This window comes from Alosa pseudoharengus, unplaced genomic scaffold, assembly GCF_046254945.1.
Source record: "Alosa pseudoharengus isolate Yale_2024_CS ecotype anadromous, Long Island Sound unplaced genomic scaffold, YU_APseudo_1.1 YU_APseudo_1.1_scf_8, whole genome shotgun sequence".
In the NCBI taxonomy this organism is placed as follows: Eukaryota; Metazoa; Chordata; class Actinopteri; order Clupeiformes; family Clupeidae; genus Alosa; species Alosa pseudoharengus.
Window position 1 is genome coordinate 37728501 of NW_027468870.1, and position 13961 is coordinate 37742461.

The 13961-nt window shown below is 44.1% G+C and overlaps 1 protein-coding gene across 1 annotated transcript in view; it reads right to left on the reverse strand.

Moving 5' to 3' along the window:
• lhfpl7 (LHFPL tetraspan subfamily member 7) overlaps positions 1-13961 on the reverse strand; it is a 107637-nt gene that overhangs the window by 92269 nt on the left and 1407 nt on the right. The gene's annotated exons all lie outside the window — the stretch shown is intronic.

Sequence of the window (13961 nt, forward strand, 5' to 3'; positions counted from 1 at the left end):
GGGGTATAAGGGTCCTGAGGTGGGGTATAAGGGTCCTGAGGCGGGGTATAAGGGTCCTGAGGTGGGGTATAAGGGTCCTGAGGCGGGGTATAAGGGTCCTGAGGTGGGGTATAAGGGTCCTGAGTCGGGGTATAAGGGTCCTGAGGTGGGGGTATAAGGGTCCTGAGGCGGGGTATAAGGGTCCTGAGGCGGGGTATAAGGGTCCTGAGGCGGAGTATAAGGGCTATACTTGCTGCTAATGACGCGTACGCATCATGGCTGGCATGTCTGCGTTCGTTTGGTGCGTCAGCCGCGCACATCGACAGAAGGTAACGTGACGTGTCCACAAGATGCAATGCGGCAACAAGTACTCTTGGTCTAACAGCAAGTACAGTATATTCCCAGCCTAAGGGTGCTGGGGTGGAATGCAGGTCTCATTGGTACTGCTCTAGGTGTGATATTTCCCCCACCTCCTTGCCTTTCTCCATGCTGTCAACACGCACAATTGAACACCAAAGGACAGCTGACCAGGGGGGCCAACAGACACACACACACACACACACACACACACAGACACACACACACACACACACACACACACACTGTCTCTGTGGTGCTGTGACAGCGCACTCGGCAGATTTCCCAAGGTTCCCATCCAGCCCACAGTCACAGTCAGCTTCTCAGCACCCCCCCCTCCCCCCTCACTTCCCCCAATCCCCCACAGCTGGCTCTTGTCATCCCTGCTGAGGGGCTGTCCAGCCTCCCACCTAATACCACACATACACACACACACAGACACACACACACACACACACACACACATATATACACACACACAGCAAGACACATGTGAACACATAGATGCAGACTCACACACACACACACCATACAGTGTGGTCTCTATCTATCTATCTATCAAATCTCATCAAATGTATTTATTTTTAACCAGTTGCCCTCTGTGTTTTATGACTTTTAATTATGTTTTTATGAGTTTCAATATATGTAATTACATCTTTTATATATTTTAATTTAGCTTTTATTTGTCCCTCATGCTTTTATATATTATTGTTTGCTATTCTCTGATATTATGACGGTGTAAAGTACATTGAATTGAATAATCAGCCCAAACCACTGACTGTATGAATGTTTATTAGTATACAGTATATCTATATCTAGAGGATATTTACAATATAGTTTTACTTCCTTAACTTTTAGTCCCTTAATAGAGGACGTACCGGGCCTTATGCACAGAAGGCTCGTAAGCCAGCTCATGTATTTCCGGTGGAGCGTTAGCTGTGCTGTAACAGCATCTTCTGTTATATTCTGTTCCTTACATGTTCACTCTAACACTGAATATGTTGTTTTCCCAATAATACACATTTTAACACACGCATAAATGCTTCTTTATGTTAAGGTGCAAACCCAACAGGGTCTGTGTTGACACTAATTACATTAACAATAGCGGTGGCTACAGCACACTTGGCTCCAGCGGAAATAAATGTGCTGGCTTAAGTGTGTTCCGTGCATGTATATTAAAACGCACCAGGGGAGCGGCTGTGGGAAGGTGAGTTCCTTCTCTTAAGGACGCCGAGGCAGCTGGAGGTCTGCCTGGGTTCAAGCGGCTGTAAGAAGTGAGGAAGTGGCACTGGCTGTGCCTGCACTTTCATGTGTATTTTTAACTGTGCAGTGGGAGGCAGCACAACGCAGAGGATCAATCCCTGGCGTCCCAGCGGAGGTGCGTATGGCGCTGCAGAGGATGGAGCTATAGAAACACACTCAATGGGGTCCTTACGTAAGTCTCTTAAGAGAAGGGTCTGCTTGCCTGCCACCACCGAGACGCTCACGCTGTACCACTGGGCCGAGAGGATGGGAAATAAAAAAGTTGTTTTATTTCTATTTATTTATATAAATAAACAAGCCTGGGGATAAGGGAGAATGGTACCTCTTCACAAATCGCATTTGTGGCAGCTAGTTTTTTTAAACACAAGAGAGAAACTTGTAGAACTTGAGAGTTTTTGATCACTGACTGCACCACCAAGTGAGATTTCTTCTACTGTATATCAATGAAACCCCCCCAGAGGGTGTTTGGCCACAGTCAGTATTTGTGAAAAACAGAGTGTTTGGTGTCCCTCCCTGTAAGAAAAGACAGTACAAGACTTGGATGAAGTTCTACTAGCTGCTATTACAAGCACCAGATTATAACGGTAATTATTTCATCATTAAAAGTCTTCAAGGGACTTGGAAATAAATGCATGCTTAAGAATACTAAGGAAGGCAAACCCACTTTAATGGTTTAGAGGTGAATATCCAATGGCAGTTACTGAGGCACTCAATGCGATATAGATCTCTTGCACTCTCCTGTGGTGTAGAATTGGGGACTTTCAAGGCTTTTGCCACAGCAAAGTCCTTTTAGGCAAGTCCCTCCACTCGGCGGCCATATACCAAAGTTTTATGGGCACTCATCGGGCACAGTCTTTGGGTCGAACTGCGCGTGCGCAAGGCTTCACGACACCAATCTTGCTCCAGCGGCGAGATCACAACACATGATTGGCACAATATCTTCACAACACACCATATGATTGGCTCAATGTATTCACATGTCGACGTTTTGCCGACGAAGGGGTGGGATATATGTAGATAACGGCCATATTGGCGTGACAAACTAGCCCCATGCATTTCTATGGAGGATTTTTTGAGTGCTGTGTCCTCATTAGAAAGTCTCTGGCCACAGTTGCAAGCACCAACTCCATTTGAACACAAAGCAGCTTCAGCCTTGATTACGGTCACAGGTTACAAGCAAATGATTGTAACATGTGATTATTCAGCAGGTAATTATTCCTCCACAAACACGACCCACCCCCCACAGAATAGATCAGAAGGTAATGCAGATAATACGAATATGAATCAGAATGCCTTCCTGGTAATTGCTGTGCATTAATAACACCGTGAGAAACATCAGTCTAGCATGCAGCCCGTGGGGTCTGAGGAGGCCTGGCTAATGACCAGCCCGTGGGTCTGAGGAGGCCTGGCTAATGACCAGCCCGTGGTGAGCGGGTTGAGAGGGAGCTCCAGTTAAAGGGGCTGAGATGGCACACGGACAGGCACACAGGAAGACAGGCCGGCCTGCAGCCCCAGTGCTGACTGGGCAGTGGGCGATAAAGGCACAGAGCCCCTGGGCCAGTGCCCCATTAGCAGACAGCGAGTCCAAGCTCAGATGGGCACCGCGCCATGTCCAAGTTCTCCACCGCAGCTCTCTGGCTGGCTGGCCGCTCAATTAAAGAGATGCTGATGTCCCAGGAGACCCAGATCTCTCTCTCTCTCTCTCCGTCATACAATCTCTCTCTTTCTCTTTTCCTCTTTCTCACACACACTCTCTATCTCACTTTCTTTCTCACTCTCTCTCTCTCTCTCTCTGCCACCAGCACAGGCACGGACAGAGCAGAGCCACAGCTCAACCTCCTCTCTCTCTCTCTCTCTCTCTCTCTCTCTCTCTCCTCTCCTCCACTGCCCCTCTGCTCTCCTCTTCTCCTCTACCCCTCTCATCAGAGCCCTGCTCACCTCTCTTCTTCTCCTCTTTTCCGCCTCCCTCCCACCTTCCCTCCCTCCCTTTCTTCTCTTCTCCTGTCCCTCTTGGGCTATGGGAGGTGAATAATAGATCAAAATGGCAGATCATATCACAGTTTAAATGAGAGATTTCAACTCGCGCAAAGGGCCAGTGCGGAGAGTTAATGATGACATGATCACAGCAAGCCAGTTTGAAAGATTTGGGATGCCAAAAGAGCTCTTTTAATTAAAGACAGCCCTTAGGCTGCAGGCTAGCAAGCTTTACCCAATAGGAAAAGTTCCTTCCAAAGGGAACTCAAAAGAACTCCATTCATTATTCCTTAACTGAACCTTGCCTTTACAGTACATCATTATTTTTTAAAATAATCTGATCAAGCGACACAAGTTCCCACGGGCAAAACAAGAAGCATGGTGTTGACGAGAATAGATTTACTGTCAGTTCTACAAAAAAAAGAATATGTTGAATAATGTACACAGAAATAAATTGGTTGTTTGCAACAGCTTGAACAGGAAATTACACATATCCATCAACTAATAAACAAATAAAGAATGAATCAGTCTGAGAGGTGTAGCACTTTTGAGAAAGACGTTGGCCACTTTAATGGATGGCTGAGCATAAGAGAGGGCGCGGATAATGAGTCACAAAGATGAGTCAGCATTTCTCTGATTAGGTTTGCAACAGGTCCTGTACTGAGCGCTAAATGCAAGATGGACTAGGGTGGTAGGGGACTACGTACACATGGGAACTGAAGCATTTATAAACCCTAAGGGTGTGTTTGAGCTTCTGTGTGTGTGTGTGTGTGTGTGTGTGTGTGTGTGTGTATGTGTGTGTGTGTGTGTGTGTGTGTGTGTGTGTGTGTTTGTTTGAGCTTAAAAGTCAGATTACACAATTTCAGCTAAATGTTGTCATAACCAATCAATTTCAAGCGTTGTGCCCAAATATGGAGGACATGGAGGAATGTATCTTGTAATGCAACATATTCAACAACCAGCGATTTACTGTTTGCGACATTCCACAACACCAGGACAAAATGTCTAGCACATTAGAATTTTGGGGGTATCTCCAACGACTTCTGTGTTGACACTATGATGACACAACGCGAATGACAGATGATCTTGTAATGTGGCCAATCTTCCGACCAACAACCTTCCGACATCAAGTGTAATCTGACCAAGCCATAAGAGCAGAACATCCAACACCCTACAAAACCAACCATCACACACACTCTGCCTGCATTTGGCCACTGGGCTGCAAACGTCCATTCTCATCATTACATTACATACATCCTCAATCATTAATGAATGCACTGAAACACGGTAATAATGTGAACCCACCAAAATGTCACCCATATCAAAAGACTGAGCTAAATGTTATTCAACTGCATCTGCCAGCAACGGCATACTGCACAGAGGCAGTAACTCTTGAGAATGAGCCTATGGACGTAGCGGCGGTGACAGAGAACGTGTTCTGCTCAGAGGTAAGTGTCCTTGAGTGCCCGTCTCACGCACGCTCCCCAAACTCACTGTGCACTCCTGCATTTATGCATGATCCGGCCTGCCACCGCTCCCATGTGCTCCGTACATTATTCATGCATATTGAAGCAACTGGAAATGCTTCAGTATCCACAGCACTTGCCCAACCACCCAACAGCCCCCTCCCCTCCTTGCCCCCTTCAATATTCAAGCCCTCTGATACACACAGAGTGATGACAACCCAACAACAACAACACAGCCATCAGTAATCAAGGGAACCCACTATGGTACAAACAAGCTCAATCAACACACTGCGGATGTTTCCAACTCTCTGAGACCTAAACAAGGGGTGGGGTGCTGCTGGCGCTGGTGGTGAGGAGAGAACAAGCCCAAAGCCCTGAGAGAAGCTCAATCAGCCGAGGCCATCAGCAACTTCAAGAGGAGCCAATCTAATCCACTTCCATTGGCACCAGAGTGCTTCTGACCCAGCCCCGCCACCCCCTCTCCACCCCAAATAAACCACCTTAAACGGCCACCGCTCACTGCTCCGCTCAGCAACTGGAGACATCCTCCAGTCCACAGGGGAGGAACTCTGCTCACCCTCTGCATATCTACTGCAATAAATAGGTCACTTAAGCCACTCAAATATGGACAGCTGACCTGCATTTCTTCATGCAGTCACTCTGGGACAAAACAGATGTAGCTTAGATGGATGCTTTCACATGAAATTTCGCATCATAATATCATAAACTCCACACCAAGAACCAAATACCTTATAGAACACTAAGGGTAATAATGATTTAACTGAAGTTTAAACAGTAATTTCTAAAGATGTCTTACATTAGAAAAAAATGAAAAGTGTAAAAAATGAAATCTACAATAATGATGCCAGTATTCATTCCTGTGCATTGATAGCATTTACAGTAGGCTACTTGCCCTGTTTTGCTAATTCTATTGAATTTTCAGGCCTTGAAATATTCAAATCCCGTTAAAAACTAAGAATCAAGCTGTGTAGAATGTACAAGAACATTATGAAGCACTATTCTTTCCTTTTCTTGAGAATTACATCAGGATGATAGGTCTAGGAAGCATTTTTTATTTCTTGACAACAACAAAAAACTGCACCTTTAAAATGAAGCATGCCTTTGAAATAGTCTCCTTGTTCAAATATTGATGACAATACCTGCAACTGTGTGTATAACGTATTTCACCTCAGCGTACAAACCTGCAAGGCTGTAATGACGCTCTTCCGCCTTGAATTTGAAAATGAAGCGCATTACTTGTGGAGAGTAATCCTTGCATCAGACCGATCGAACCAATCATTTCCTGTCTCTAAAGAAGAACTCTCCAATGATATTTCAAACAACTGGCAGTTGCCACGAAATAAAACTGACAGAAGCAGCCTTTCATTTTCTTACCTACACTTTTTCCCAGAAAGGTATCAAATAGCTGATAGTTTCAGTAATTATAACATGGTCACCTTAATAATAAAAGATTGACAACACATAACCCTTAGGAAATATGTCAATTCTATATGTGCGGTAATGTAACCTGACTATATAATGGACATTGTTGTATCACAAATATTGAACCTGATCCAAACTAGGCTTAAGTGAAAATTACATTTCCATATCATACCATGACTGAAGCCGACAAGGTACAATTTTACTTTTTATCCAAAGAAGTATAGAAAAGTTAAATCGTTTATGTAGCTACTCTGTGAATGTTCAACTAAGAGGCAGATTTCAGATGAAAAAGCTTAATTTCCAAACCAAATCTCAGTGGTCAGCATTTTTAGCCTGAAGGCGACGCAAGGGTACTCTCCTCTTGTGAATTTATCAAAAGCTCCAGTGAATGTTCAAACTGATGAAGTTCGCTCAAAAATAATTAACATTTAGCAGGCTTACGCCCTTCAAAAAAACATTCTAAGCTGTCCCAGTTTTACTTTTACCTCAGCACGACAGCAGCAGACCTCCACAATATCTTTGGGTGGAGGTCTAGTGAACCATGCAGCAAAAAAGTTGATATATTTTACAAAATAACAACATTGGACATCTTCTCTTGGTGGAGATACACATGCAGTTCCCAATGTTGGGAGGTTATTTCTTAAATCTGGCAATCCAACCAACAGTGCTTTTCTTTCTTGTACCTGGTTCCCTCATTACAAATGGACTCAGTACGAAGACTACTGATGGAATCCAGTTTATGGCCACGTCTAGGCTCCATGCATCAAGCAAAGTGAACAATCATTTACACTGAGAAATGGCGCTGGACTCCCAGTTAAATCAATACATAAACTACCCTCTCGCTCTACAATGGAGGCAGTGAAAGTGACAAGGCAGTTAAGGGATGGACATGAAGCACACTGGAAACGTTGACTCAGCGTTTTCCGCAGAGAGGAAGACCTCACCGCGCGGTGCTCTCACGCTCGTTTTCTCACTCTATCAGCCTCTCCCTGTTGTTCCGTATCCATCTTACTCTCTGTGTTTGTCGCTCCGACTGTACGGCTCAACTGCTTTTCCCTGCTATCATTCTGGCATCAGCTTGTTTGATCTTTCTTGATGACCTCCACAGTCGTCATACATCTTATCGTATATCTTCTGTTATCATATATCTTCTACTCTGGTCTGAGTGAGAGCAAAAAAAAGCGATTGAGGATGTTATAGTGTCTGATCATGCATTTGTGGAGCCCCTAATTTACCCTTCAATCAATTAGAGGGAAAAAAAGACTTCAGATACTGTTAAGCTTTGTATATACATGGGAATTAGAGGAATTAGTCCTCATTGGCAATGCTGCCTTTCTAATTGTGCATGTGGGTCTTGCTGGATGCAGGCAACACCTCTGCAGGCAGCTCCTCACAGCTGTGCTTCACTCACCCCACCCCATGAGTGCTTCTAACCTGCATGGCCTATCAATCCATCACACACTGCACACACACACACGCGCACGCACACACACACACACCCAGACACACACACCCAGACACACACACAAAGTCACTCACAGAGAGGGCAGATGTTCCATACCTGCTTCAGTCTGAGCTGCAACCCTGAACCACTACCCTGAAACACTTTAGCCATCTTAAGTCAAGCAGGACAAATCTAAAATACCACAGCCAATGACTTTAGCCCGGTGACAAATGCTCTGGTTTCTCTCCATTGTGTGTGCCAAATTGGTTTCAGATTGGATTGCCTTCTGGAGTGTGGACACAAAAATCGGTCACATCCCAAATGAACCTTTGAGGACCCTGCAGACAGCAAGGTTGTGATAAAACAGTAATGGTGGTTCAGTCTCTAAGGAGTGCCTCAGACGTACTCACAGATACTGTTTATAGACTTCCACTGGTATCAACTTGAGGCTGTTTAAAGCTTCATGTAGCCTAGTTACCGAACACAGATCTAAAGAAACCACAGATCTATGCATGGCATTTGTTCTGATGTCAATATGCAGTAGTTCTCTATTCATTCCAAAAGTGAGTGTGGGTTTACTGCTGGTATTACTGATATCAGTAAACCACACTTTCTGTGACAATAATGTTTTGTCCATCTGATAGTTCATAACATTAACCCCCCCCACACACACACATACACAATAATGTTTTGTCCATCTGATAGTTCATAACTTTAACCCCCCACACACACACATACACAATAATGTTTTGTCCATCTGGTAGTTCATGACATTAGCCCCCCCCCCCCCCCCCCCTTTCCCTGATCTTCTCCAGGGGCCTCAGCTGAACAGATGCTGAGTGTGAGTCCAATCCATCAGGATCCACACACAGCACCATGCCCAGGAGACTCAGAGGCGTTTTCATATTCAGTGTGCACGACTGATGGAGCTGCAACAGGATTAAAACACCATCAAATATAAATGAAAACCCTGGGCCTGATAGGAGCTGCCAGTGCCAGAGCCTGTATCTCCACATCCATCGGCCATTCCACAAAAACCTCCCCCCCCCATCTCACTCACATCTCTTCATATTAAAAACTCTCACCTCAGACGCCATTTGTGCTGTTACATCAAGGTGCTCGGGGTTAATGACAGCCGAGTTGGCACAAACATCTCTTGACCTGATTTCCCTCAAGGCAAGTTGTCAAAACATACTCATGGCATTTATCGGTTTATTTAGACGCTTCCTTGGATAATTGTGACGCTTCTCCTCTCTCAGTCTCTTACTCACTGAGGGTACCTGGGCTTGTCATTCTGGAATGATGATAATCTGAGACATCAACACTCTCCTGGCAACCGCCAAACAAATCGAGTTATTCACTGGCCATGTATTTGTAGGGGGACAACAAACCGTTTAGACACCAACAGATGCCCCAGAAGGGGAAATGTTTAGGCTGCCAGCATAGTCTTCCCTGACACATTTTTAGTGCATAATTTCATTAATGCTAGTTTTGCATCACTGCCAGGCTTGTGAAACAAAATGGATTTGGAGTGAGTGTGCCATGACATGAAATGACTAAGTAATCACTTGCGCTGTTCCTCGGGGTTGTACCAACACTGTGCTGCTGAGAGGACACAGAGAAGTCATGCTAATGCAGTCTGAGTGACTCATATGTTTTTAATGGTAAACTGGGGTTATGTTGAGATACAGGGCTCTATACTGCAAGTTCCTTATAATGCATACAAAATACACCTCAGAAGATGTTCTCCATATTTTTGTTCAATCTCTCCTTCTCTCTCACTCTCTCTGTGTTCCCGTTGCCAGTCAAAAAAGCTGAACCAAATGTGGGATGGACATTGTGACTGATCCACAGGCCATGTGATATGAATAATAGTGATAATGATAATAATAGTGATAAGCATTTAGGAAGTTAATGATTAACATGTGAAGGGATCTGATGCAGTGATCTAATGCAATGACCCTGCTATTACACAATGGTCTGTCTGGCGACCTTTGTTTCCTTCACTGTTGGTTGATTTGGTTCAAGTGCAAAGAGGATGCTCTGAATCTGTGCATTTTCACTGATCATAATAACACCTTACAGAAAGGACGTCAGGGGTAAAATAGTGAATGTGGTGAAATAATGCAGCACATTACTTCCCTGTCTTTTCCCCAGCATCATTTTATCTATCTGCAGTGAGATATTCAAAGGATATTCTTCATTTTTTCCCTTTAAAATATTTTCTGAGACATCCTCTTAAAGTAACAAAAAGACTAACATTACACAGACTGTCTCTATATTTCATCTAGAAATGTTGTTCACGTCTATCTAAAACATCACCAACAAACAACAACTCAGACCATAAGTGGGACTATTCCATTGGCCATGCTGAGAGCCAAAGTCTATTGAGGTCTCTGTTCATGAGTGAGCATGAAGAACAGGCACCATACCCTGAGGTTAAAGATGTTGGGCTGGGACGCTGTTAATCTATAGAGAGAAAAGCCCTTTGACTCTCTATGACGGGTGCCATGAATGGTTTCGATCTCAATACTTATTCTCTATCCATGGCCTCTACTGTGAATGTGCACAGGTCAAGGCATTGTATATCTCCGCCTGACAGGGAATCCATTGACTCCCCAGTCCATTTTAATATGTGCGCTCTTGTGGGATGCTGGGCCCAGGGTCCTCAGCTCTCTGATGGTGCTCGTGCACGACCCTTGCCACTCCCCACTCCGCTCCCTTGTTTTGGGTCGGCTGGCGGAGATAGAGACTGGGTCTCATCCATCATTTTATTAACCGTCAGAGTGGTGAGCCAGCGCGATAAAAACTCACGGCTAGCGCAGTTCGGTTCCGAAGGCACAGACTCTCTAACAGGTTCAGAAGAAGGAAATGACTGGCTCCTTGTGATATGATATACAGCAGAGAAAAGAGCAAAGACAAGGGTGGGGAAAAGGTGGGAAGAGATGGAAATAACCTAAACTGGTGATTTGTCATATATCAAAAATATGTCTCCAAACCACAAACCAGAAAGAACCCCTTTCTCTCGAAGAATTTTTGGTTATTTATGCGGTTGAGCCTGGAATAAAATTACCTGAAAAATAAAAAAAATGACCTGATGAATTAGTACATGTGAGAGAAAGTCAGGGTAAAGTAATCTGTTTTTATTTCATGGCCACTCACATAAAAAGTGACAAGAGAGACTATGACAAACTTTCTGTCTACTATTACAAGAAGAGAATGGAATCCTATTAAAAGGCTAGTGTATTTGATTGGAAAGATACAATAGTTTGTATTTATTCTCTGAGTGCAGAGCAACAAGAGCACTGGAGTTTTACCCGGCATGCTCCTGATCAGGGGTTTGCAGCAGAAAAGCCAGTAGCCATTGGCCAAACAACAACATTAGCAACTTTTGAGACATTAGAGAAATTCACTCTGGCACTAACAACAGAACTCTTCATCCTCCTACTCACATCAACACACAGCAGGGTAGGCCATCTGCACCAGGGTCCAGGAGTTCAAACAGCCATAAAAGCAACAGAGTCAGATTATGGAGGATAGAATTCATGCGGTTCTGGATTACTGCAATTTACAATATGCGGTGACAGCCATCATGGGACAAAATGTAAATTTCCATTAAGACAGCCTCAACGGACGGGGGCACTGATGGAAGCCATTATGTTCAGAAATTAAACGACTCAATACTGACAAAATCAAGAGCAACTTACAAACATCATTGGTCTTAAGAGTATGTCATGGAATCAGCCATCTTGCCTGGATTGTCCTTGCTTTTGTCATCCAAGTCATTCATGAATGAGTAGAGCTAATGCGTCCCAGGCCCAATGAGGGACGCTCAGGGAGTCAGCATTGCACCTACAGGCTGGGAGCATGACCTGAGGGCAAGCCAACTCTGTTCTGTGACTGGGTTTCATATGAGGGCTTCAAAAACATGGAGAGAGGGGATACACAGGTCGACCCAAAGAGGCAGAGGATCATTCAAAGTATGGGCTCTGTATGGGTAGAATATACTACTCCCAGAGTGCCAAAGAGGTCAACTCCTATCCATCATGTCAGCCACACACCGCACTACAGAAGTGCTTCCTTTTTAAAGGGACATGAATCTGAGCAGGTGAGAGAAGCTCCAGGTGACTATGTTCGGCAGGTGTGTAATCTCTGAGTCTGCTGAGTTCATATCTATGCTCTAGCAGAGGCATGTGTTTAGACGAAGCCCTTTATTCACGGGGGCCCTGGGAATTACGTTTGACTATTCCAACCACTCAAAGGTCCGAGGCCTTCATTGACAGACAGTGAAAAGAGAGTCTGCTCGGGCCTTGTGGAAGCTTGGGAGATGTGTTGGTGGGCCACCCACACATCGCCAGCAAAGTGGCAACGAATGGCGAGAGGTCGACGGAGCGCGCTGAAAAGGAGGCCGAGAACACAGAAGAATAATCTGCACATCAATGAGTCGTGCCAGGACCCCAAGACGTACGCGTGATGAAAATGGAATGGGTCCCCCCTTACCTTTATTAATGGCCATGGGGGTATGCTGCTTTCCCCTCCACCACAGTGCTTCATGCATGGTGCTCATGGATGCATCCACGTACAAAATATGATATAGCAAAAATACTGCCCCTGTCAGCAATTCACACAGAGGGACAGAATGGGAATCGCTCTGGAAATGACAAGGTGTTGCTGATTGTATGGCAAAGCGGTTGAGACAGCTTGAGAAAATGTATGCAAAGCAAAACAAACACTGAGGGCATGTGGCTGCACTCCATACCAATGCCAAACCTGCTAACCCAGATAAACTGACAAAATACATATGCTGAAGTGCTGCATAAGGAGATAGAGGAGAAGAGAAAGAAAACAGTGAGGATGCCAGGCGTCTACTGTGAATGCAGCCAGAGGATCTGTCCACTAACTGCATTCACATAACTTTCAGCCATAAACAGACTGCTGTTTTCCTGATTCAGAAGAACTCCTTGAGAATAAAAAAAAAGATGCATCTTACTCTGCTCCACCCATAATCCCACAATAAAAAAATGGCAACTTATTAATATCTCCTTTCAAATGCTAATTTTTTTGTCTTCATGCATAAATCATAACCGGAGAGGTTGCTAGTGTAGCAGAGGCAAGTGAGTGCTTTTTCTGACACAAAGGGGGGTCTAACCGGCCTGTTCTCTGTGCTCTGTAATCTGAAATAAAAAGAGCCTATTTAAGAATTGGCCAGCTCTGTAGGAATCTGCAACAACAAAGCATCCTGACTGAACTGTGAAGAAATTCTGTCTGTCTGTGGAGTTTTGAGCTTAAAGAGAGCCTTTTAATATGCTGATCTATGCAGTCAAATGCCAGGGCTGGCCTTATATTTTCGAATTCCTTATGAAGTGTACATCAAGGCCTTAAAATATAATTTATGGACCAAAGTCTCCAAGAGTACCAAGAGTAAGCGTGTTTTACAATGCAAAGTGAACTAATTCTTATTCAATTTAAATTTTGGGATAATGACCTTATAGCTAGAGGTCTAAACTAGAAGCTCAATCAGAATACAATTCTGCCTAAATACTTGTAATGTTTTTTTTAATGACAATGAGAAGTTTTTTTAACTATAAACACTGGAAATAATCTCTGCGGGGGCATTTTATTTGCAGGTAGTTACTTAATTGCTGATGATAATATCAACAAATGTGAATGTGGGCCCTTGATGACTATCAGTCCATATTAAATGTTGCCAGCTGCACAGATAAGCCAACAAAAAGTAGTAAATAAGTTACTGAAGTGTTCAAAACTGCAGGAACTTCCAGACATGCAAAGCTTACACACCTGGCCAGCATGGGCCAACACATTTCTGTTCAAACAATATCACATCTTTCTAATCTGTATCACAAGTTTCACATATTTTACAAGAAAAATAACACATGAAAATCTTCATTGTTTCAATCATTTGGGAAGCCAGTGTCTTAAAATGACTGCCTCTCCCCTACTGTCAGTCAAATACAGTATGAGACAATGGGACATACCTCTCTAGAGTGCATATTTGCTTAAAATAAGCACGAAGG